Raw genomic sequence first — 24730 nt, forward strand, 5'->3', positions numbered from 1 at the left:
GGGATGTGGAAAAAATGAGACTTTAATGCATTGTTGGTGGAGTTGTGAATTGATTAAACCATTCTGTAGAGCAATTTGGAACTATGCCCAAAGGGTACAAAACCCCTAGCGGCACTACTACTAGGTCTATATCCCAAAAGAGATAAAAACAAAAAGGAAAAGGACCTATATGTACAAAAATGTTTATAGCAGCTCTTTTCTGGTGGCAAAGAATTGGAAATTGAGAGATGCCTATTAATTTTGGGGAATGATTGAACAAATTGTGTTCTGCAATAATGATGGAATACTATTGTGCTATAAGAAATGATGAGCAGGATGCTCTCAGAAAAACCTGAAAACACTTACATGAGTTCATGCAAAATGAAATGTACTGTTACAAAGTAAAAGCAATATTGCATGATAATCAGCTGTGAATGACTTAGCTATTGTCAGCAATACAATGATCCAAGACAACTCGGAAAGACTTATGATGAAAAATGCTATCCATCCCCAGACAAAGAACTGGTGATGTCTGAATACACATTGAAGCATCCTTTTTTTAAACTTTGTTTATTTTTCTTGAAGTTTATTTTTTTTGACTCTGTTTTCTTTTGCAACATAACTAATATAGAAATGTTTTGCATGACTACACATGTATAGTAAACTGAGTAAACTTAACTATATCAGATTGCTCTCATTGGGGGGGTGGGAAGGAAGAGAGAGAATTTGAGACTCAAAGTTTTAAAAATGAATGTTAAAAATTATTTTTACATGTAACTGGGGAAAAATAAAATGCTAAATAAAAAAGGTAAAAAATATAAATAATACGACTGTCTTAAAACAAAATAAATAGAAACCTAAGATAGTTATCCATGGTTCTGTCAACTCTACTGTTTTCAGGGCAAATTTTGGATTATCATCTTTCCTCAAAATTCACCACTCCTCCTTCTTTCCTGTTTCTGTCAAGTTTTACAACATTCTTCCTGTCACCTAGGTTTGCAGTTTTGAAGTCACTCCTCCATATATAGTTAGCTGCCATGCCTTGCTGATTCCACCTCAACATCTCTTGAATCTATCCCCTTTTCTCTATTCATGTAACTACCAGGAGCCAGGCCCTTGTCATCTCTTGCCTGAACTAGTAAAACCAGTCTCTAATTGGTCTTTCCACATTTAATCTCTTCTGTCTCTGGGCCTTTGTACAGACTTTCCCCCATACCTCGAAAGCCTTTCTTCTTCAATTCTGCTTCTTAGAATCCCTAGCTCTCTTCAAGGATCAGGACAAGTGCCAAATTGCAGGAAATGAAAGTCTTCTCTGATTTCCCCAATTATTAGTACCCACCCACCATCGTTGTGAACTTATTTTTCTATATCATTTGTGTGCTGACTAATAAATGCTTATTTCCCTGCCTTATCTGTGAATATTCTATATTCTTCTAGTAGAATATAAAATTCTTGAGGGCAGAGAATGTGTTTCGTATTTGTATCTGTAACACCTAACACAGTGCTTGACATATTGTAGGTGCTTAATAAATTCATCAATTGTTTTAATGTATTTTGTCATAGTATATTATAATTGATCATTAATCAATAACATGATTACGAATATTAAACACATTCTGCATATGCTTGCTATCCTATCCATCTCCACCCATATGTCCTGCTAGCATCTGAAACGTAATATGTCTGAAATGAATATCATCATTTCTAATCCTACCTTGCCTTCCTTTCAACTGTCCTGTTTCTGTTGAAAATGGCAACATTCTTTTAGTCATTCAGGCTTCAAAACTTAGAATTAAATTACATTTCTCTCTATTGATTACCCCACAAATCCAATCAGTAGCCAAATCCTATCACCATCCTTTGAGTGAACAGATGTGTCCCTCTACTGCTGTGTTGTGACAACAGTGAGGTTTTCTGGGAATTGATTGGCACTCCCTGAAAACAAGTGGGTATGGTATCCATTTATACTAAGAATATTTAATACCTGATCCAATTCTTTATTATCACCTTGTCAGTCTGTTTGTAGTCAATATCTTTGTTGTCAATTTATGTATGCTCTGGCTTAATCTGGTATAACCAAAAAAAAAATCAAATAAAATATATCGGTGAGGGCTTAGAACTGAGTATTTGAATCTGATCAGTTAGAAGAATATCATGAACCTGAATGTTCCTAAGCAAGGAACAAATGAAGCAGTCCCTTGCTAGACATGTGTGTGTTTTCATTCTGATAGCTCATAGAAGGCATATACATATGCATATACATACATACATACACACACACACACATATATCTATATATATATATCTATGTATAACTAAATTGAAGCTGCAAATGGCAACTGTAGAGGCCTAGCCATGGACACATGAAGTGAATAATCTTTGATTATTCAAACAGCCTCTGGTGAAGCCAAGAACAAAATAAATATCTGGGAGGCTTATCCCAGGGTGCTATCTATCCAAGTGACTAGACAGCTTCTTAAAGCAAATAAATAAAAGTCCTCTGGTCTTCAAAGCATGCCCAATATTTCTCAGCCAGCTTCCCTCTTTCCTATCAGCAGGAGTTACATCCCACTTGTTTCCAATCACATTTTGATTGTTTTCCTGCTAAGTTAGAACAAGTGGTTTGGAGAGGGTAAGCTGCTGTTTTCCTTTGCTCTCCACTGAATGTTTGGATTACACGAGACATTGTGCTTGCACTGTTCTTTGCTCTTCACTTTGCTTATCCAGTCCCCAATGTGACACCGCAATGTTTGCTTTTGCTCGTTAAGTTGTTTGAATGTCAGGAAAAGCATTGCAACTAGAAAAGGATTTAGCAGAAGAACTGAGCAAGGAGATAAAGTGGAAAGCAGAATATCTAACTAGCATAGTTCTTAAAGAATCCCAGGGGAAAATATGTATTGACTGAGAAATCTTGATTCTCAACAGAGATTTAGCTTCTGATATGAATATCTTATTGATTATAGTTATGAGAATATGTTAATATCATAGTATCATATGGTTTTTATGCCAACACAGAGGCAGTACGGTATAGTTGAAAGAGCCCTGACAGAAGATGACCAAAAAATAACATAATAAATGTTGAAGGGATCATGGGAAAACATGGTGATGTACTGTTGGTGGAACTATAAATGCATACGAACATGCTTTACTTTAAATACATTTTAAATTATACTTTAAATTCAACTCCTTTAATTTGCATCTGAAGGAACAAAGTATTAAAGAAAAGAAACCCGGTAAAGAAGTATATATAAGGCATTAGAGAGAGAGAGAGAGAGAGAGAGAGAGAGAGAGGTATCTGGTTTTCCTATAAGCATTTCAATGTATCTGTTCTATAGGTGAATTAAATTTTTGTGAAAAAAAATACATGAAAATAATTTTAAAAGTCCACCAAAGTCTAAAAAAATAGACCAAATGTAAAGAATCAGATCAAATTTATGACTATGAAGTCCAAGTAACATTGCTTAATGCCTACATCAATTCTTGATTCCAGACCCTATAGACAATAGGAGGCAGAATTTAATGTTTCAAAGTAATAAATTGGAATAATAAGAAGTGTTGGAGCACCCCTGGAGAACTCAGTTAGCTGAAATTCAACTCTTGGGAGTTTCAGGATTGTTCATAATAAAAGTATCAAAAATCAAAAGTATGAAACCACTAAAGTTTAGATCACATAAACCACATCCCTTCAAGTTACTGGATTTGGGAGAAGAGTCAGTCAGTCAGCTAACATTTATGATGTCCTTACTGTGTGCCAGGCAGTGTGCTAAGTGATGGAGATACAAAGAAAGGCTAAAGAGAGTCCATGATCTCAAGGAAGTTACAGTCCAGTTATCTCTTTCTCTTTCTCTCTTTCTTTCTTTTCTTTCTTTTCTTTCTTTTCTTTCTTTTCCTTCTTTCTTTTTCTCTCTATTTTCTTTCTTTCTTTCTTTCTTTCTTTCTTTCTTTCTTTCTTTCTTTCTTTCTTTCTTTCTTTCTCTCTCTCTCTCTCTCTCATAAACTAGATCTAATTCATAGAATGAAGGCACTAGCTCTAAAGGGGATTGGAAAAGTCTTCTTGCAGAGGGTGAGATTTAAAGGAAGTCAGGGGAGGCAAAAATTAGAGATAAAGAGGCAAAGAATTCCAGGTGTGGGAGACAGCTGTGAAAAAACTATTAGTTTTATTAATTAAGAGATTATTGGTAACTTTGGAGAGAGTAAATTCACTTGAATGAAGAATAAGAGCTATGATTCTTCATCTTCAGGGTGCCCAATATGAGGACAAGGAGGACAAATAGCAATCACCCCACAACTTTGGATTCTTTCCAGTCACACATATACTCCTGCAGGGCAGTAGGAAGAGAGAAGTTATTTTCATTTCCCTAACTCCTGTGGGTTTTTTTTTTCCTATTGATAAGGTTATACAAAGAAATACATAAATAGATAAGTTAGTAGATTGAGCAAGAAATGTTTTACATGACCTTTAAGAAAAAAAGTGCAGATAATTGAATTTGCATTTCTTTTACTCTTGCAAGATATTTTAAGGATTACTGAACTACCTGAAAACTATGATAAAAAAGAACCTGTATATCATATTTCAAGAAATCATCAAAGAAAGCTGTGTAGATCTTTAGAATTGTGGAGTTTTTATATCACATAATCCAGGGCCATTAGAGAAAGTCTACACAAATAGGGAAGGAATAAGTGAGCAGGTACCACTTAAATTTCACTTTGACCTAATGCAAAATGAAGTGCACAGAACCAGGGGAATGTTTTTAACTATAACAACATTATAAAAATGAACAGTTTTAAAAGACTTTTAAAAGACACTAACTTTGATACAGGAGTTAACCATGAGTTAGGATATTGCCCAACAACTGGAAATGATGGACTACATGTGCAGAGTGAGACACACATTTTTAGATATGACCAATGTAGGAATATGTTTGTTTGGCTATGTTTATTCATTGCAAGGATTTTGTTTTTCCTTTTTTTTTCCAGTGGGGGGGAGAGTGGGAGAGAGGAAGAGCAATTACTTGCTATTTGAAAAAAATAATTTAAAATGTAATTCTACTAAGAAGTAATGTGGCTGAGACAGATAAAAGTCATATGATTGAGACTCAGAGAAGCCATGTAGTTAAGATACAGAAAAAAAAGTGTAGCTTAAATGCAAAGAACCTACATGGAGAGACCATGGAGTGAGAGAACTGGACATTGCATTGGTGATAGAAAGCAGGAGATGTCATGTAGAATTGGGACTTCATAGTATGTCAGAGCATGGATGAAAGTGAGGCAGGATGTGATTTGAGTAGAAAGCCAACTACAGTTGATGAAACCACCAGAATATACTCTTTATCATCTGTCTTCCTGTACTGCTGCCTCAGAGAAAACCCTATTTTCTCTTACCTGTTGATCATTTAATATCATGTTTTCCCTCTTATTTGTGAGGGAAGGGTTAGGTTGGAAGGAAGAGGTTTAGTCTCCTAGTTTGAGTCATCATAGCCTAAAGTTGGAAGTTTATTCCTTTGAAGGATAATGTATTTCTATGCTGCTTGAAGTTGCTGCCGAAGTATATACTGGTTTACAATGTTTTTAGTCCTAGTCTACAAGTATATTAACTCAAAAGAGAGAGATTTTTCTCAGCTTTGACTGAAGTGGGAGTGTGGTGGGGAAGAGAGATGGTGGGCCAAATTTGCAATGTGTCCCTGAGATAGTCACATCCCAATTGCTTATGAATCCGGACAAGGAAGATAGAAGCCTGTTTATTTGTTCAGGCAACCATTTAGTATGCAGCATCCGGCCAATGACCCACCTGGCTATGAAGAGGTTTAAAAAAGAAAAAAAAAACATTTTATTGTCCTCTAATCTAACTTCTGGAATATTTCTCATAGATTTTAAGGGAAAGTTTAAAGAAGAGCAAGGTAGACATATCATTCATGCTAAACACTTCCAAACACCATATCCCTGACCAATATAGTCAGGAAAAAGTAAAAGCAATTGAGGCCCTGGTGTGTCTTTGGCAAACTCATGTCAAAATATGAGGCCTGTTGCTTGGCTTTAGGGACTCTACACTGTCAAAGTTTTATAGGTGCCTTGACACTTAATCTTTCTGGTTGCTTTGTTTCTTAGTAGGTGGCAGCAAATGCTGGTGCTTGGAAGGATGAGGTTTAGTAGTACCTAGAAAGAAAGTGCACAACAAGTATATATTTTTGTAATGGTTGATATGGTTGACAGAAAGAAAACCAGTGCCAACTTGTGACAGTGCTTACATGTGGACTGGCCAGAGCCAAGTGTCACCAGCTTACAACAATACATTTATCTTCATGTAGAGAAAAAACAATTCATCTTCTCATTACATGTTCTTTTCATGGCAAATGAAGGTGCCTGTTAATTGGAGGTTCCTGATAATTCTGATGCAGGAGAAAGAATATTGAATTTAGAGCCAGAAGTTCTGGATTCAAATACTAGCTCTACCACTTTCCACATGTATGGGCAAATCACTCATCTTCTCTGGGTCTCAGTTTTTTCATCTGTAAACTGATGGGGTTGGATTATACAGCTTTCTCAGGTCCCAACCAGCTCTAAGTCTTTTATTCTAGTTTCCTCCAGTCTGAGACATGACTAGAAAGAACATTCAGCTTGAAGAAAGCATAAGGAGATAACTATTCAGAAGCTACAAAACAGCTGTTTCTGTCTTGAACTAGGCTGCATCTGATGCGTTTTCAACCTTCCTTCTTTCAAGGACAACAATGAGGAAAGATATTATTACTGATAACCCAGGGATAGAAGTATCCCCCATCTGGCACTTAACTACCTGTGTGACCCTGGGAAAGTCAGTTAATCTCTCTAGGCTGGTCTTTCCCAATTCTCCTTAATGTTAGTGCCTTCCACACTGAGATTATCTTCAGTTTATCCTATGTATATCTTGTTTGTACATACTTGTTTGCATGTTTTCTCTCCCATTAGGATATGAGTTCCTTGAAAGTAGGGACTGTTTTTTGCCTTCCTTTTTTATCCCTAGGGTTTAGCACAGTGCCTGGAACGTAAATACTTATTTATTTGACTTATAAAGTGAGCGGATTGGACAAAGTAACCTCTAGAGTTCCTTGGATATGTATGCTCCTGTGAGTCTAGTATTCTACAATGTTAGGAACATTTGAGAGTGACTCAACGTGTTAAGTAAATAACTGAATGATAGAAATCTGGCTTTGAGTTCTTTCTGTGTTTTCTTGCTATGTGACCTTAAATAAATAATTTGATTTTTCTTTATTATAATTTATTTTGATTACTGAATGTTATAAGAGTAATGTGTTTTCCATGGGTATTGAGTAATACAGGATAGCAATCTGTTAATGCAAACAAAATGCTTTATGCTATTTTATAACCCTAAAATTTCAGTTGAACTGATATTACATTAGACTGAGATAGGAGTTTTTGAAGGGGAAAAAAAAAGTTTTTTTAGCATGAATTTTACTGCTTGGACTATTTCTCCATGAGACCATTGCTATGGGGATTGTATGTGATGTGTTTGAAATCCCATGCTTTGGCAAAATCATCAAATTCCTTTGTGGAATATTGAGGCCCATTGTCAGAGATAATCTTTTTCAGGGATTCCGTGATTGGCACACACAACCTTCAATTTGTAGACTGTTGTGGTATTTGTGGTATTGTTCAGTCTTTCCAATTCAAAGACTCTCCTAGAGTAAAGTTTAGTTATAATGTGGCCTTTGTTGTTTCACACAAACAGATTGGTGCCAATGGTTGGCCATGGTTCTATTGGCATATCATGATGCATTATTGGCTCTTTAGAATTTACTGTACACCTATTGGAACCGATTGGACATTTTGAGATGTCAGTCAATTTGCTGACACAAAATAAACCACAAGAATACGTCCAGATTGCTGGTTTGCATTTTTCCATGCCCGTGGGCTGAGGGTGGATTTGTGCTAACACAGCTAATCTTGATGCATGTGGAATAACCATTTTCATACTAGCCTAGAACAATAGCTCATCTCATAGAATTAGAAATTTGTAATGCTGAATATCCTTCTTGTTGGATCATTATCTAAATTAGTAATCTCTCATAATTCACCCTAATCCCCCTTCCTACAGAAAGAAGGGTGAAAAGGGAAGATTTGTCAAATTGCCTAGTACACTTATTTGTACATGGGGCAATGCAGACCTAGAAACAGTAATGCCCCCCTTAAATACAAAGGGGAGAGTCTAGCCTAGTACCATGATTGACTGAACTAAGAACCCAGCACTGTGTTCCACATTCACCTTGGACTGAAGCACTAAAGGATCCAGTGCCTCCATTCAGAAGTCTGTATCTGTAGTTCCAAGCTCAACTCAAATCCCACCTTTGGTAAGAGGCCTTTTCCTCACTACCCCACCCAAACATCCACATGACTAATACCTTCTCTCTAAGACTACCTTCCATTTATACTGTCTATATCTTGTATGTATATAGTTGTCCGTATGTTGTCTCCCCTTTTGTAAGGTGAGCACTTTGTGCACAGGAACAGCATTTTGCCTGTCTTTGTATCTTTTCAATTAGCACCATGCCTAGCACATATAGAATAGACACTTAATCCTTGTTGACGGAATAATATAGTGCACAATGGTTGTGGAGTCAGAGTACATACATTCAGATGTCACTTCTGATGTTTAACTCCATGTATGACCTTGGGTAAATAAATCAGTTAGCCTCCTTGGGCCTCAGTTCCCTTTATCTGAAAAATAAGGGAGTATTTGGGTTCAATATTTGGACCTAGTAGCCTCTGACGCCTTTCCTGGCTTGAGCTCTATGAGCTTGATCCTTTAAAGTTGAGATCAGACCTGATTAACATCCTAAGGCTCCAAATCTGCTTGCTTCTTTTTTTTTTTCTCGCTGTGTGTGTTTGTACATTCATGTATACGCATGTACATGTGTGTTTTGTGTATTTGTGTGTGTGTGTGTGTGTGTAAAATGCCATCTGAGAAAATACCTCGTCTGAGAGGCAAAACAGATATTATACACTGCTCTGAGAACTATTCTCACCATCAAGTTAAACCAACGTGTGTGGTCCATCTCTCTGGCATTCTTTTGATCAACAGGTACCAGGCTGATAGACTGTGTTGATTGATTTGCTTGAAATTTGTGGTCACCATTCACGGAGAAACAGCCCTTGCTGCTTTTACTTTCAGTGTGAAATCCTTTCCCATGAGGTGCCCTTCCAATGGAAACTGCAGTTGTGCCAACTGGTTTGGTATCCATTGCCAACTGCAGTAGAGGGGAATGGTTCGAGTCCACACCCTGCCTTATGCTGAATGGTCTCATCTTTGCAGTCCAGCTGAGACTGAATTGTTGTTGTTTATTGTTCAGTCATTTTTCAGTCATGTCTGGCTTTTTGTGACCCCATTTGGGGTTTTCTTGGCAAAGACACTGGAGTGATTTGCCATTTCCTTCTTCAGCCTATTTTACTGAGGCTGGAAAACAAGAGTAAGGCAAACAGGGTTAAGTGATTTGCTCAGGGTGGCATAGCTAGCAAGTGTCTGAGGCCAGATTTGAACTCAGGAAGAGTCATCTTCCTGACTCCAGGCCCAGTGTTCTATCCATTGAGCCACCCCGAGACTGAATTATCCAAGCTTGTAGGCCACATGGCAAGGCTGGAGTCACAGATAAGCTCCATTATTTATCAATTTGGCTATTTAGTGGCATAATGCAAAGTTATTTGGACAAGCAAGAAACCATTCTTGTGAAAAGGCAGAGAGAGATTACAATAGGGCTTCTGTCTTCTCTTTTCAATGGACCCCAAAAGACCAATATGACCTATTCAAGTAATGGAAAGTAAGTTAGTGCTTCAGTTCATAGTCTCAAAAGCTTTCATGGCTGGAGTCAATTTGAACACATTATTCTCTGGGGCTGTTAGGTCATGCCCAATATTTTGTTGCTGTTCTGAGGTTTTGGATGATACTATTGCCTCCATCTTCAGGATTTAAAAAAAAAAAAGGATGTGGCATAACTGACAGACAGAAAAAAATGTTTCTGGCTTTTAGTTTAGCTACCAGCTAAATGGTTCTACAGCCCTTAGCTGACTTTTTCATAAGATTTGCATCTAGCAAAAAAAAAAAATTAAAAGAAAGATTTGTGCTCAAGGCAGCAACATATGTTTCATATTTACCAAAGAAAGTTTTTAGTACCTTTGCATCTCCTTTGCTGATCTTTCCCTGTGTGATGTGCATCTCTTCCATTTTCTATCTGAGTAGCAGTAGTAAGTAGCTGCACCCTGCCCCTTCAGATTGTAATCTTCAAATGACCAGGAAATACTGACTTCAGAAGTTGTCTGAATTTTTCTGTGCCTCAGGAATGTTGCCAAACTCCCAGACCATTCTGAGTGCAAAAAGGCTAAAATAATAATAATTCTATTAGAAAAGTCTGGGGATTTAGTGTACCGTTACGACAACAGGTAACCTTTGGTGTTGTGTATGAATCACATTCAAGAACAGCAAGCCCTTGATTCCAGCTCTTAAAGTTGCAAAAGAACATTTTAAATAGTGGTTGCAAAGATAAAATGTCCATATGTCATCATGGGTTTGAACCCAGGAAATCCTAGGTTCAGATTCTGCCTCTGATACTTACGCTTTGTGACCTTGGTCTAATCACTTAACTTAGTTGGACCTCAGTTTCCTTATTTGCAAATTAAGGAGGAGGTTAGCCCAGACTGCCTCTGAGGTCCCTTACAGCTCTAAGTTTTTGATCCCATGAATGTACTAGTTAGTCAATGCGTATGCATCCTTGACCAAATTATTCAAACTCTTTGGCCTCAGTTTTCTCATTTGTAAAATGAGAGAGTTGTAGTAGATGAGATCTGAAGTCTTTTTCTTCTCTAAATCTGTGTTCCTATGCCAGCAGTGCAAACAACATGTTATCTCCTCAATATAATTCCTAATAGGAGCACAGATTTTTATAGCATTTCAAATTTAAAATATTTTGCTCATAATAGCCCTGTGAGATAGGTGGCACAAAAGTCTTATTGTACCTATTTTGCAAAAGAGGGGTTAGAGGCATAGAAAATTAAATGACCTGTCCAAGGCCCATAACTAGCAAATAGCAGAGCCAGGATACAAACCCAGTCCTTCTGCCTCTAAGTCAAGCATTCATCACATTACAACACTCTGCCTCTCTCCTAAATTGTTAGGTTTACCATAATTTTATTAACATTTGTATTCCTTATCTCTCCTCCTCTTCCTCTTCCATAATATCATGTCTGTTCAAAGATCTTTCTTTGCATTGGTGGTGATAAGCCATCATCACTGACATTTTCCACAGAATATAGCTACCTCGCTAAGAGTCTTGCATGGGTAGACCATGCCAAGCTTGGAGTCACAAAGACCTCAGGTCAAATCTGGCCTCAGATACTTACTAGCTGTATGACTGGGCAATTCACTTAGCCTCCAGCACCCATCTCCCAGAACTGTGGTGAGGATCAAAAGAAATAATTACTGTAAAGCATTTAGTATAGTGCTTTACATATATGGCACATAGTAAGTAATATATAAATGTTATTTATTATTATCATTATTATTATTACCTCCCAAACAGAGATACCTCTTCCTAAGCATTCAGAAAGTAAATTTTCTACATACTGACTATACCCTTTCCTTCTTCTGAAATAGCATGTCTGGCTTTTATCCCAACTATCAAAATTACTAGTCTTAACTTCCTTCCTAGACAACCTTTATGTTCTCTTATCTTATAAAATGTCTAAAAGTAGAGTGATCCTACTACATTCCCTCTTGGGCTCCTTTTCCTGCCCACATTACCATTCTTCTTTCATAAAACCAGAAGCTCCTCAGTGACTGGAATTTCATCTTAATCTTTGAGGGCTGGCTGGAAAGTCTTTGCCCACCCCAGTTTGTTGTTACAGTATCCTACTGTTATCCAGTTCTGGGTGGCTTTCTACTGGCTGGTATTGCCTACCACTTTCATATATCTTCCAGCATCTTCAACTAAGAGGAATTTGTGTAAACAGTAACTTCTCCTGGGATTTCAGATGGGCAGGTTCTGGAAATCACATTTCTATTTTCATCTTATCCTTTATAAACACCCATCCTGCTTTCAATCTTGATCAGGTGACATTGACAAGAGTCTTTCACCTCAGTGGAAATTTTGTATGCAAAGGTATAGTTGAATCTGTGACTAGAACTTTAGATGGGCATAGGGATTTTTTCCCATTCAGTTAGCTTTATTTTCTTGACCTTGAAGTCTGGATGACCAAGGAAGGACCCAGTCCCCTGACCTATTCCCTAAATCTCCATAGACTATAGCCCACAAAGCCACCCAGGCAGTCTTCAGCAGGGCTATAGCCACCATAAACTTTGTTTAAACAAAGATTACAAGGCTGGGGCCACACATGGTTTTCCCACCAGGCCTACTGAGAAGACAGTTTGTCAAGAATTTGGCCAGAACAGAATGGTTTCTGCTAAAATTCCGATGGGTTCAAAGGTACAGTTTTGCTGTTGGAATTGAAAAATATTCCTTTAAAAAGTATGAACTGGTGAATGGGAAATCACCTGGCGGATCAGGATTTTTCTGAAGATAATAGCTCAAAATTTGAAAATGGTTTAAAAAAGGGAATAAGAAAAATATTGCTCTGTGATTCTATATTGTGGATTAGAGAAATAATACTTATTTAGCTAAGACTAGTCATTCTCCACAACAATTTTTTTCTCCATGTATGAACAATATTATAAGAGCTGGATGAAGATATATGATAATGTTCTTACCATATTCAACTTTGTTCTAAATAGCTAATGACTGAAAGTCCCTTAATTATGTTAACTTGGAAAAATATTTGAAAATTTGCTTTCTGCTCCCAAAGTATTATTTTTTCTAAATATCTGATTTTCAGAAGATGATTTGAAAATGTACAGAATAGAATCATAATTATGGAATGGTTCTATGTGGAAAGAGCCTTTGCTTTTGAGTCTGAGGACTTAGGTTCAGATCTTGTCTTGCTTCTGTATTACCTTAGACCAAGATGAGTCAACAAGCATTCATTAAATGCTTACTACGTGGCAGGCAATGTGCTAAGTCTTAGTATTGCTGGGGATACCTTCAAGAAGCTCTAATGGGAGAAATGACATACAAACAGGTATGCACATACAAGATATATTATAGGATAAATTGGAAATAAACTCAGAGGGAAGGCACACATTAAATGGGATTAGAAAAGAATTTACAAAAGGTGAGGTTATAGATGAGACCTGAAGGAATCCAGGTAAGATGAAGAGGTGAGAAAGAAGAGACTAATCTCATAACTTCTCTACGTCTAAGATTCCTTACCTGTGATATAAGAGTTTGAACTAGATGACGTGTTAGGTCCCTAACTTGAGATCTATGTTTCTATGATTTTCCACACCTGAGGTGTAGAAGTCCAATTGGATGTAATCCTTAGAAAACTAATCCAAAGAACTGGCTAGAATATTCAGCTTTTATAGGGGACATTTTCTCTTTAGTAATTGCAGTGTATTTGATTATCATTAACTGAGCAGAAAAGAAACTCTGGAATTGAGAATTTGAATCCTGACTCCTGTAATATAGAAAGAATTGCTCAGGCTTCCAACAGGAGCTCCTGTTGGGCTGCTGGTCATTTGGAATCTAATGGATGAGCTAAATTCCAAAATGCCAATACTTATTGACAGTGGTTAAGGCTATTTTGCTTTGACAGAGATGAATAAAGCCATTAATGTCAAAGGGAATTATGAGTGTCTGTCCAAAGAATATACATTTGTATTTTAAATTGCATTATCCAGTTTATTCTTTGGATAATATCTGTTTACCTTCCCAAATTCTAGGCATCTGAGCTGACCTAAACAGGGCAAATTTAAAGATAGAGGCCTTAGTTGAGTTCATAGCATTTTAACAGTTCTGATTTGGTCTGCCAGGGCTGAATTAGCAAAACCCAGACCCATCTTTGAGAAATATAGACAGAGCTGCTGGAGCTATATAATATGGGTCCCCAGTTTTTCTATATTAACTGAAATCTTAGAACATATAGGCCCCAGGAAGCCCCTGCAATGTCTTTAAGCATCATGGAATAGTTCTTCAAATCATTTTGTTTGGTCACAGATGAATGTTCGCAGATATGGCTCCAGTACATTGCTCAAAAACTCTCAAAGACCAAAGAGTATCTGCCATGACATCAGTGCAATGCCTGGATAAGTCATTTCAGGCTTAAGTCCAGTTCAGTTTGTATGGCCTAACTTGGGGGTTTTCTGTCATCAGAATGTTTCCAATTTGCAGTGCTTCTGTGAAAGAATTTCTTTATCGCTAGGATGAGAAACAAGGTGATGTCAGAATTAGAGTCAGAAATAAGCAGGCTATAACGTATCCACTCTTAACTTTACCTCCATTCAACCACATTTTCCGTTGCTTGCAAACAAGTTGCTAATGGTCCTGTAAAAAGTATCACGGCTGCATGCTGCCATCTGCTGTACTCAGTGCTTCTAGCAAGCACCTGAGCCAAGCACTGCCTCAGTGAAGGAGGAAGGCTAACCCCATTGGACAAAGAGGGCTGCAGTTAGAAACCTTTGGCACCAAGGAAACAAAACTAACAACAGATTCTCTGTGGAACCATACCACCCTTTTCTACCCCATGCTGGAGTCATTGTCCACACTTTAGCAGATGACATTGGTGCATTGGTTCTATGTAGAGCATCTACTGATGCAGAAAGATATATGCATGTGGAAAATGAGATATATACTTGCCCCAAAGTAAAGTGTTCTATCTTCCAGAAGGGAAAGTTTCTTGATCCCATTGTTAAGGGTCTGCTCCATTTTTTCCCCTATCTACATATGGTGGAGTGATTCTGTAAAAGGTTGACATTCCTCCAATTCATACATTGATTCATAGGTATGATACCCTCCTCATTTCCTCCTTACTTCCTTGATTGTTCTTTGCCCCCTTTGACTAGTTCTTTCCATCGTCTTTCCCTTCCCATTAACTGTGGAAATTCCTGAAGATCAGTTCTGAACTTGGTGTAATCCCTCTGCTTTTCAGCCTTTCAGTTTACTGCCTGGAAGAGTTTGGTTCACTGAAGTGACTTCAATGATTGTGTGTTTTCAGGTGATTCGTTTTGAAGATTCCCACTTTCTCACTGGTCCTATTTTTCCCACTGCTTTGAGGGTACTTAGTCACAAATTTTGGAGTCTGCATGTGGAGAGAATCTGAGCTACTTCGCATGTGAAATCATGCTCACTAGGTTGTCGCTCTGGCATTTGAAAAATAAGCAAGTGGAAAGTTCATTATTTTCATTGTTCATGTCTTCTCTCCATTTCTTGGTCTTCGTTCTTTGCTCTGCCCTTTTCAAAACTTCCAACATATCAATACAGTTTAGAGACTGTCTTGGCAGGAGATTAATCATCATTCACAGGGAGTTTCAACCTAGTATCCAGGAAATTTAGCATCAATGCTAATCTGGCGTATCTCACATTTTCTCTCTAGATATAGTTCAGGACTTGGTTAAATATTTACCATAGGTTTGCTGTGAATTGTTTGAATGTTGTCCTTCAATTTTCCCAACAGACTAAGTTGTTGACCATTTATTCTTTACTTAATTACAGAGGTTGGAAACACTTACTCTCAGTAAAATCTGAATCCTATTATCAAGCTTTCATTTAATGATATAACTTCACCTGGTGTTTACACAGTAAAGCCATATTGATGGAAGAAGAAAAAAGCATATATTCATGCTACTTTGAAGTTAACCAGCCATGTAATGGGAATGGAAAAGGGCCAGCAACTAAGGCGTAGTTGTAGAGGTCATACTGATGCATCATTTTACCTTAATGCAGACTGAAATAGTGACTAAGAATCAACAGATTTCAAAGGAACAATAGATGGCAGTCACTTGTTAGGCCCACAGTGACATTTATTCCCAAATGTCAAGATGAAGTTATTCTACATGTCTAATTTCGCACTTTTATTGGAGTGGTACAGTGAAAAAAGTACAATGGTCAAGAAACCAAGAAATCTGAGTTGTTACATTGCCTCTCTCATTAATTAGTGATATGACTTTGGGCAATCTAATCAGCCTTTCTGTGATTCAGTTTTCTCACCTTTAAAATATGGGGGTTTAACTACATAATATCTAAATTCCCTTCTAGCTCCAAAATCCTACGTTTTAAGTAATTCAGAATGCATTAAGGATAGCTAACGTACAGTAAAATAGGAGAAAGTTAGTGTTTCCATTTTATAAATAACCAAATCATGACTCAGAAAGACATAGTAAGACCTTTTTGAATACTTCAAAGAACCAGTGGTATAACTGTGCCTGAAATCTAGATCTTTTGTTTCAAAGTCAACACTTTAATGTGTGCTTGGACTAACTGATCTTTATGTTTCCTTCCAAATCAGAATCCTATGACCTTATTCCTTTTAATAATCTAGGAGGCATTTTAAATTATATTTATCCATTTAACATTAATAATAATAATACCTAATAATAGTTAACATTTGTATAGTGCTTTAAAGTTTGCAAAGCACTTTTAAAACATTATTTCTCTCAATCCTAAAAACAACTCTTGAAGATAGGAGATATTACTATCCACATTTTATAACTGATGAAACTGAGGCAGGCGAAAGTTACATGACTTGCCCAAGGTTGCACAAGTAATAAGTATATCTGAGGCTAGGTTTGAATTTGTCTTCCTGGCTCCAGGTTCAGAGCTCTATCTATTTATTAAGCACCTACAATGTGTCAGGCATGATGCTGGGCACTAGGGTTACAAGGACAGAACAAAATAGTCTCTTTCCTCAAAAAACATATATTTAGAGTTCTATTTTCACTGACTGGAAAATCCATTCATCAATCAACAGGCTAGTTGGCAGCAAGAACTAGGTAAACCAGTCACCTGCAGCTCATCTTGCAATCAAGCTGCCTTATGATGAGTTTACCAAAAATTAGGGTTGGAAAAGCCTTTATAGAAAGGCTACAGCTACAAAGAATACAAATTATGCATGTGGCCATTCTTCAGACCCAAATCTAAACAAATATGAAACTTTTGAAGGTCCTGTGAGAAAGCTAGACTCCTTGTATCATTCCAAAAGTATAAGAAAATCTTTGAAACTATGCGAGAGTTTCTTTAAATGAGAACCCAAATCATAATCAAACCATCAAAACTAAAGGCAGGTAATTATGAAAATACTCACCTGGAGGTATCTGATAAAAAATTATTGGACTGAGTAGTTATGGATACAATACACAGACATGGGCTGTATTTTGCTTAGCTTGGGAATCCACCTAATTAATTACACATTCTGTGTTTTAACAAGTAAAGTAACACAAAATTTATTAGTTTAGACACTAAAAATGTCACATGCCAAATAACATATTTTAGAACTTATATAACCCAAACCTTGGGTGAATTAGATTTCCTGCATAGTCTTTCTTTGCCAAGTTTGAGTTCAAAGGAATCTTTTCTTTCAAACGCAGAGTTATAAACTTTTGAAAATGAGATTTGTTAATGAAAATGCCATGGATAGCTTTGTTACAATGTAAAGATATCCATGGCACTATTAATATTATAATTGTTTACAAAATTCAGATAAGTTTTATATCATTATGTTAATACCCTTCAGGAATTAGGCTATGAAAGAGATTTTCATTTTAGCTAAGGCTATCTTCATGGTGACTATTTCCTATGCAGCACAATAGTATGGAAAGGGCAGGGGACTTTAGGCCAAACATCTTAGCTTTCTAGGGTTCAGTTTCCTTATCTGTAAAATGAATGGATCTTTGATTAAATGGTCTCTGAAGTTCCCTCCAACTCTGGCACTGTTATTCAAAACATATTTAGGTTTTGTCTGTTACCCCAATAAACACTCTTTGGTAAGTACTCTATTTTGTTGACAAAATTCAGTGGACTGTCCTCCTGTTCTCTGCCTAAGATGTAGTGCCATCTTAGTAGTCACTTAGTCAGTGACACTTGCAACTTTGATTTATTGACAGAATGAATTGTCTTTGCAAAGGTCAGAGTTTCTGCTATTAGGACAATGGGTGCTAGTAGCACTGCATCGAGTTTAAACTCTGATAACAGATTTGTTGACATTATTGTTATGATGAAAAAAAGGTATGATCTTAAACCATACCATCTAATTCAACTGTCTCATTTTAAGATGAAGAAACTGAATATTCCAGCTCCTGAATCTACCTGGCTCCCATGACTTACCCCTCCAATCCACTTCAGCAATACACAGGAATGGTTGTACACTTGATCAGCCCATCACTTGTTAGTGGTCTAACTCCATTTTAAAGAATTCCAAAATTCCATTATCTGATCATAATATTCACCTCTCCTTATGCTGTATTACTCTGACACCTATCCTTCGTCTTAAGTGACCTCCCCCACCCTCAGTACATTCCCAAGCTAACATCACTACTCTAACTATACTCTTCCCTTTCCAATCTCAGCACCTTTGTGCACTAGCTGAACTATATACTGGCCTCTACAATCAAGTTCCTTGCTTTTTTTTTCTATCCTATTACAACTCATGCTTTGTCAAACATCCCTGGATTATTTCTATCTACTTTTTTTGTTCAGTTGTTTTTCAGTTGTGTCTGATTTTTTGTGACCCCATTTGGGTTTTCTTGGCAAAGATACTGGAGTGGTTTGCTATTTCCTTCTCCAGGTCATTTTACAGATGAGGAAACTGAGGTAAATAGGGTTAAGTGACTTGCCTAGGGTCATACAGCTAGTAAGTATCTGAGGCTGGATTTTAACCAGGAAGAGGAATATTCTTAACTTCGAGCCCAGCACTCTATTCACTGCACAATCCAGCTGCCATCATCTGCCTACTTCATTCCTATCCATGTATAGTTGAACTGAGATAGAGGAACTCACAAAACTGCTTACTGGCTCCACTATAAATTTATGTTATTTAATGTCAATTGGGGGTGATTGTGGAACTTACTGGTTCCTTTCCTGCTGCCTACATTCTCAAGTCTTCCCTAGTCTTTCAAAAACCCTGATTAGAGGCTTCCATTTCTACTACCTATCATTCCATAATTCTTTCTTTCTTAGCTAAACTCCTTGAAAATGATGTCTATACTCAGAGCCTGTACTCTCCTTTCATTCTTTTCTAAACCCTCGCAATATGAGTTCTGACCTCATTACTCAGTTGAAATTACTTTATCTTTCCCAAATTAAATGCCAAATTTAACAGTCTTTTCTTAATCTTCTTCCTTCTTGACTTCTTTTCAACTATAGATCACCTTCTCCTCCTGAACACTTTTTCCCCTCTGGATTTCTGTGGCATTTCTCTCACTTGGTTTTTTTCTTAAGTGCTTTGAAAACTCCTAAGGCTCTTTGAGCAAATTTTCATCCATCTCACTCTCATTAACTCTGGGTGTATTCCAAGGTTCTATCCTAGGTCATCTTTTTTCTTTCTATGCTATCTCACTTTGATCTCATCAATTCACATGGATTCAATTACCATTTCCAAGCAGATGATGGCCAGATCTATATATTCAGCCCTAGTCTCTCTTGAGTTCCAGTCCTGAATCGTGAACTCCTTATTGAAGATTTCCAACTAGATACCCCTTAGAAAACCTCAGCATTTCCAAAATAGAACTTATCTTTCCCCCCATACTTCTTTATTATTCTCAAGGGCACCATCATTCTTCCTGCCAACCAGTTTGAAAACTCAAATCCTCTTTCTTACCCCACATCACTCTAATCACTTGCCATATCTTATAACTTCTAACTACAGCTTCTGTCATAGATAGATAGATAGATGGATAGATAGATAGCCCATTCTCTCTACTATAATAGTAGAGTAAATACTTTAGTAACCACCCTAGCTCCAGCCCTCATCACCTCTCACCTGGTCTACTGCAATAGTTTCATAATTGGTCACCTTGTCTTAAGTCCCTCCCTACTCCAATCATACATACAGTTGCCAGAGTAATTTTTCTTGTTTTTTTCCATCCAAAGACAAGGTTTATTAGAACATCCGACATATTGGGCAGACTCTTAAGAAGTCTGAACATTAGTAAAATATTGGCTAGATTATAAGAATCTAAGCAGTGGCTAGATTTTAAGAATCTAAGCCATGGCTAGATTATAAGAATCTAAGCATCTTAATGTAGACAAGGTGGACCTTATATGCAGAAATACTGTGGGAGGGACCTTGGAGTAGCCAGTAAACTGGAGTGAACAGAACTCCTGGGACCTGGACCTCTTGGCCAATGCAGAATGGAGCCTAGCTAGGATTAAGGGTGGGAAATGGCCAGGGGCCATAGGGAGGTAAGACAATGGAGGGGAGTTTGGGTGTAGCCACAATGAAAGGCCAGTTGATGGGATTATAGCCTCAGGCGAATGCCAGAGATTTGGCTATGAGGGAAAGTCCAGGGTTTTTCCTTTCTGGGGCCCAGATCCCAACCCCATCATTCCCCCCTCAAACAAATGGGACTCAAATTCTTTTGGAGTAAGGGGCGAAGGTCTCAGCTTCTGAAACTACTTCCTGCTGGCAAGGGGCATAAAGCTGTCCCTGCCTTGAGGGGGTCCCAAAGAGGAGATTGACTGGAACCAAGCACAGGCTGCATCTAAGGAATGATGTGGGGACATTGGTTGGTACTCGCTGTTTGCTACCAACTGTAGGTGAATGGCCTGTAGTCTGGAAAACATAAATATGACAGAAAAAAACTGCGGGGCCAAGATATAAAGCAAGGACTAAATGTAGGGCCCAAATGAGAGAATAAAATATCCTTAGCTCTATTTGGATTCAGATAATTCGGTTTTCCAACCATGAAGTATCAAATCCACCTCATAGCTAGACTCAGGAATAGCCAGCCTTTCAAAGGAACATAATGGGGAAACTGAGCCAGGAGGATCCCATCTTAGACTGAGGCTAAAATTGTCGTCTCAGCTTTTCCCAATGCTGACTTCCCACCAGTATCACCTTCTGAGTAACTTGTGGCATTTCTCTTAGATGGTGGATTATTGATTATGGGTGGATTATGACCCATCAGACAACTCAAAATAAAATCCTATGAACTTTTACCTCAAACAGCAAGTTTTACTAATCACAGTTTAGGAAAATCTTTTCCAAGATTTACATCTCAAACTTAAATTTGTCCTGGTGTAAAAAAGCCAATTGTTAGAGATTATTTCTATGTACTTGCAAATTCTCAGCAAGCCATACATAACCCAAACAAACTTTTTGGCTAGTTTACACATTAAAACAATAACCAACAATAGCCAAACTATTTTAGTGGTAACCAAATTATGAAAAGTTGCTTGACATAACTGATACAAAAAGTTCACCAATTTGAAACTTGAAACAAACCCATTACCAATCAGGTGACTTCAGTTTTGTTAAATGCACTTCCAAATTACTTTACACAGAGAATCAACATCTCATCATTAACAGTTAAAACTACAAATTTAAAAGAGCATGCTTACCCAAGTTTGGAGGCTAGCTTCTTTACCTTGAGCAGGATGTGCTGAACCTGGGTGATTTTTCCAGGCAAAGGTTGCCCTAGGGCCCAAGGCCTTGCCAGGGGGGCCCACGCTGTAGCTGCTGTCCCTCCCCCTCCTTCCTTTCCCAGGTGGGGGAGGGCAAAATCAAAGGTGAGGGGTAAAGGGTGAAGCTCTCTTACTCAAGAGAAGGGAGTGGGAGAAAAGAGTGACCAGCGTTGTAAGGAGGAGTTCTAAACTCCTTAATGATCAATCACAAAATCTCCAGAATCTTCATAGATATTTTTAGCTGTTCTAACTTTCCCTGTAACCTTCACGAAGGAGGATTCAGAGGTGCAGAGGGAAGGGAGTAAGTAAGCCTCAGGGAATCAAAAAGCAACTGCAGTTTTTCCCAATTCCCTAGTGCCAAGGGAATTAACAGATACACTTCTGGATAGGGCATCTGTCCTTATCCTCTGTGCTGCAGAAGGTGTACCCAGGTCCATGGCCTTGAACAAGTCCAGTGGACCAAGATCCTGAGAGTATCAGGCCCAGTGCTAGACAGCCTTGTAACTGTCTGCCCAAAAAGCACCTCCAAGCCTTGGTGCTTGGAGCAATTGCAGAGCAAGAAAAGAGGGGAGGGAGGAGAGTTTACATACTTTCCAGTCTTGACTGAAGAAGAACTTGGGGTTAGGCCACCAAAATGATGCAGTTTAGGGGCTCAGGGGTGCTGGGACCCCAAAATCACAACATGTGGGTCCTGCCTGAAAGAATTCGACCCAAGTCTTCTTTCACCCAAAGACAAGGTTTATTAGAACATCCATCATATTGGGCAGACTCTTAAGGAGTCTGAACATTAGTAAGCTATTGGCTAGATTATAAGAATCTAAGCAGTGGCTAGATTTTAAGAATCTAAGCCCAGAGTAATTTTTCTATAACATGAATCTGACTATGTCTCCCACCTGCACAATAAATTTAGTGAAACCCTACTAGCTTTGGGATCAAATATAAATTCCTCTGCTTGGAATTTAAATCTCTCTTATAACAGGGGCCATATTTATCTTTCTAGGCTTTTTAAACATTACTAAACTCCACGTACTCTTATGGTCCAGACATATTGACCTACTTGCTGTTCCTCACAAACAGTGCTGTATCTTTATACTTTTCTGTTGGGTATCTGGGAAGCCTAGAATGCTCTTTCCCACTCTCTTTCTTGTAGAATCTCTGACATCCTTCAAGATTAAGCTCAAGCATACCTTCTGCTATTTCCAGTCAAAAGTACCTTACCCTTTACGGTTATTTTGTGTCTATTCTAAATGTTTGCTGTCTATACCTATCAACTCGCTTGAATTAGAATGTAAAATCTTTGAGGGCAGGCATTGTTTTCTCCCTTCCTTTTGTATTTTTAGTACTTAGCCAGTGCCTGAAACTTAGTAACTTAGTATTTAATTAATAATGCCTGATGATTGAGTGATTGATTAAGGAAATTGCTTGGATATGAGTGCCTTCCTAAGATGACCTAACTTTTTTTTATCTCAGTACTTACCAGTACAAGCCCCTTGTTCTAGTCAGACCTGTCTGCTTACTGTATCATGACTATGCCATGAGCATTGAGAGCACTGATGAATATATTTTTGCTTATGTTGTTCCCTTGCCTAACATTCCAGTTTCAGCTACTAAATCTGCCTCTAAGATGAATGGCTGATTGGAACTGGAGGAAAAACTCTTGTCAAAGACTCTCTCCCTCTCTAGAATCTGTAAATCTAAGCTGATATACTACCTTTTCCTTTTTCAGTTCCCTTTACCCTTTTCATTTGTACCAATGTCAAATGCAATAGAAGCACACAGAGGAAATGAATATGTGCTTGTATGTACCCTAACTACCTGAAATTGAACTTTCCTAGCTCAACACATAGCAGTGGGGGCACCAATGGATTTCTTGCAGAACAATGGACAAAGAAACTATGAGTGCATACTTGGCCCAAAAGGATAATCCATAGGAAATACTCCTGAACACCAACCTCATATGTAGAAAAGGGGAGATTTTTATTTCCTCATCAGTGTTATTTCAGAATCTAGTCTTATAGCTAGAGAAGAGGGATTTCTTGGTCAGCACTAGCCTTGATAGTTGCCTATAGGTAACTCTAAGTAAAAGAGTTTGTAGATTCTAGGGTTTAGGGATCATATCTTCTAGTGAAATCAAAAGATTGTCCACATAGTTCCTGAAGAGGACCCTGCCTTGTACCAAGAAAAGAAGTGGTAATATGGCCACAAAGTTGAAGGAGCAGTGAAGTGGACCTGTGTTTTGGGGAAACAAGATTTGGACTTGCCATCCACCACCATTACAGTGAGTTATGCAGATAATATAGGGTGTGTTAGAATGGAATCAATTATCAGGTCCCCAAATAGATATACCTTGAGGAGATATCTAAATAGCCTTTGCCTTTAGCTTGGGAGGGATCGGAACTTGGGGTTGCTATCAAGGGAACTCGTCAATATGTAGCTGAGTCCTTCTTTCCCAAACAGTCTTCCATTCTACTGTGATCCAAGGTATCTATAGGTTATAGTTCTCCAAGAAAGGGGCTGCCAAACAAAGCAATCTCATTTCAATTAAACCTGATAGTATGAATAATTCACTGTAATAGTCAGCATGGTAGTGATAAGATCTTGATTTCTTTTTCTCCTTGGCTATGACATGGCCAAGTACTTCAGGTGAAGGGGCACTTCTTATTTCTTTAGGAGCAATGCTTTTATTTCACTAGAATTTTCAGTGACTGGCCTCTCAAAACTAGGTTCTTCCATGAAGTAATGCCCAAGTCAGAAACTTTCCAAAAATTGTCCTTTTTCTATTTAGAAGATTAGATTTCACAATCACGCTGCCTAGGAAATTTAAAATTCTCCTTCTAAGTGTTGTCTATATGCTATTCTTTTAGGCCACATAGAGTCAGCATATATCTGCTTCTGCCAGTGGCTTCTATAGGAATTCTATCAAGGTGGGTATTCAACACCTGGGAAATGGCTGTTCAGTGGTGGCATATGAATATAATGGAAAACGATTATAACATAAATGAATATGATTGCATCTAGGTGGCACAATGGATAGAATGTTAGACCTGGAGTCAGGACGACTCTTCTTCTGCTTTCAAATCTGGCCTCAGTCACGTAATAGCTGTGACCATGGGCAAGTCACTTAACCCTGCTTGCCTCCATTTCCTCATCTGTAAAATGAGCTGGCATAGGAAATGACAAACTACTTCAGTATATTTGCCAAAAAAATACCTAATGGGTTCATGAAGATTTGAACATGACTTAAAAAGACTTAACAACAAAGA

This window comes from Vombatus ursinus, unplaced genomic scaffold (assembly GCF_900497805.2).
Source record: "Vombatus ursinus unplaced genomic scaffold, bare-nosed wombat genome assembly UNPS02014798.1, whole genome shotgun sequence".
Taxonomy (NCBI): Eukaryota; Metazoa; Chordata; class Mammalia; order Diprotodontia; family Vombatidae; genus Vombatus; species Vombatus ursinus.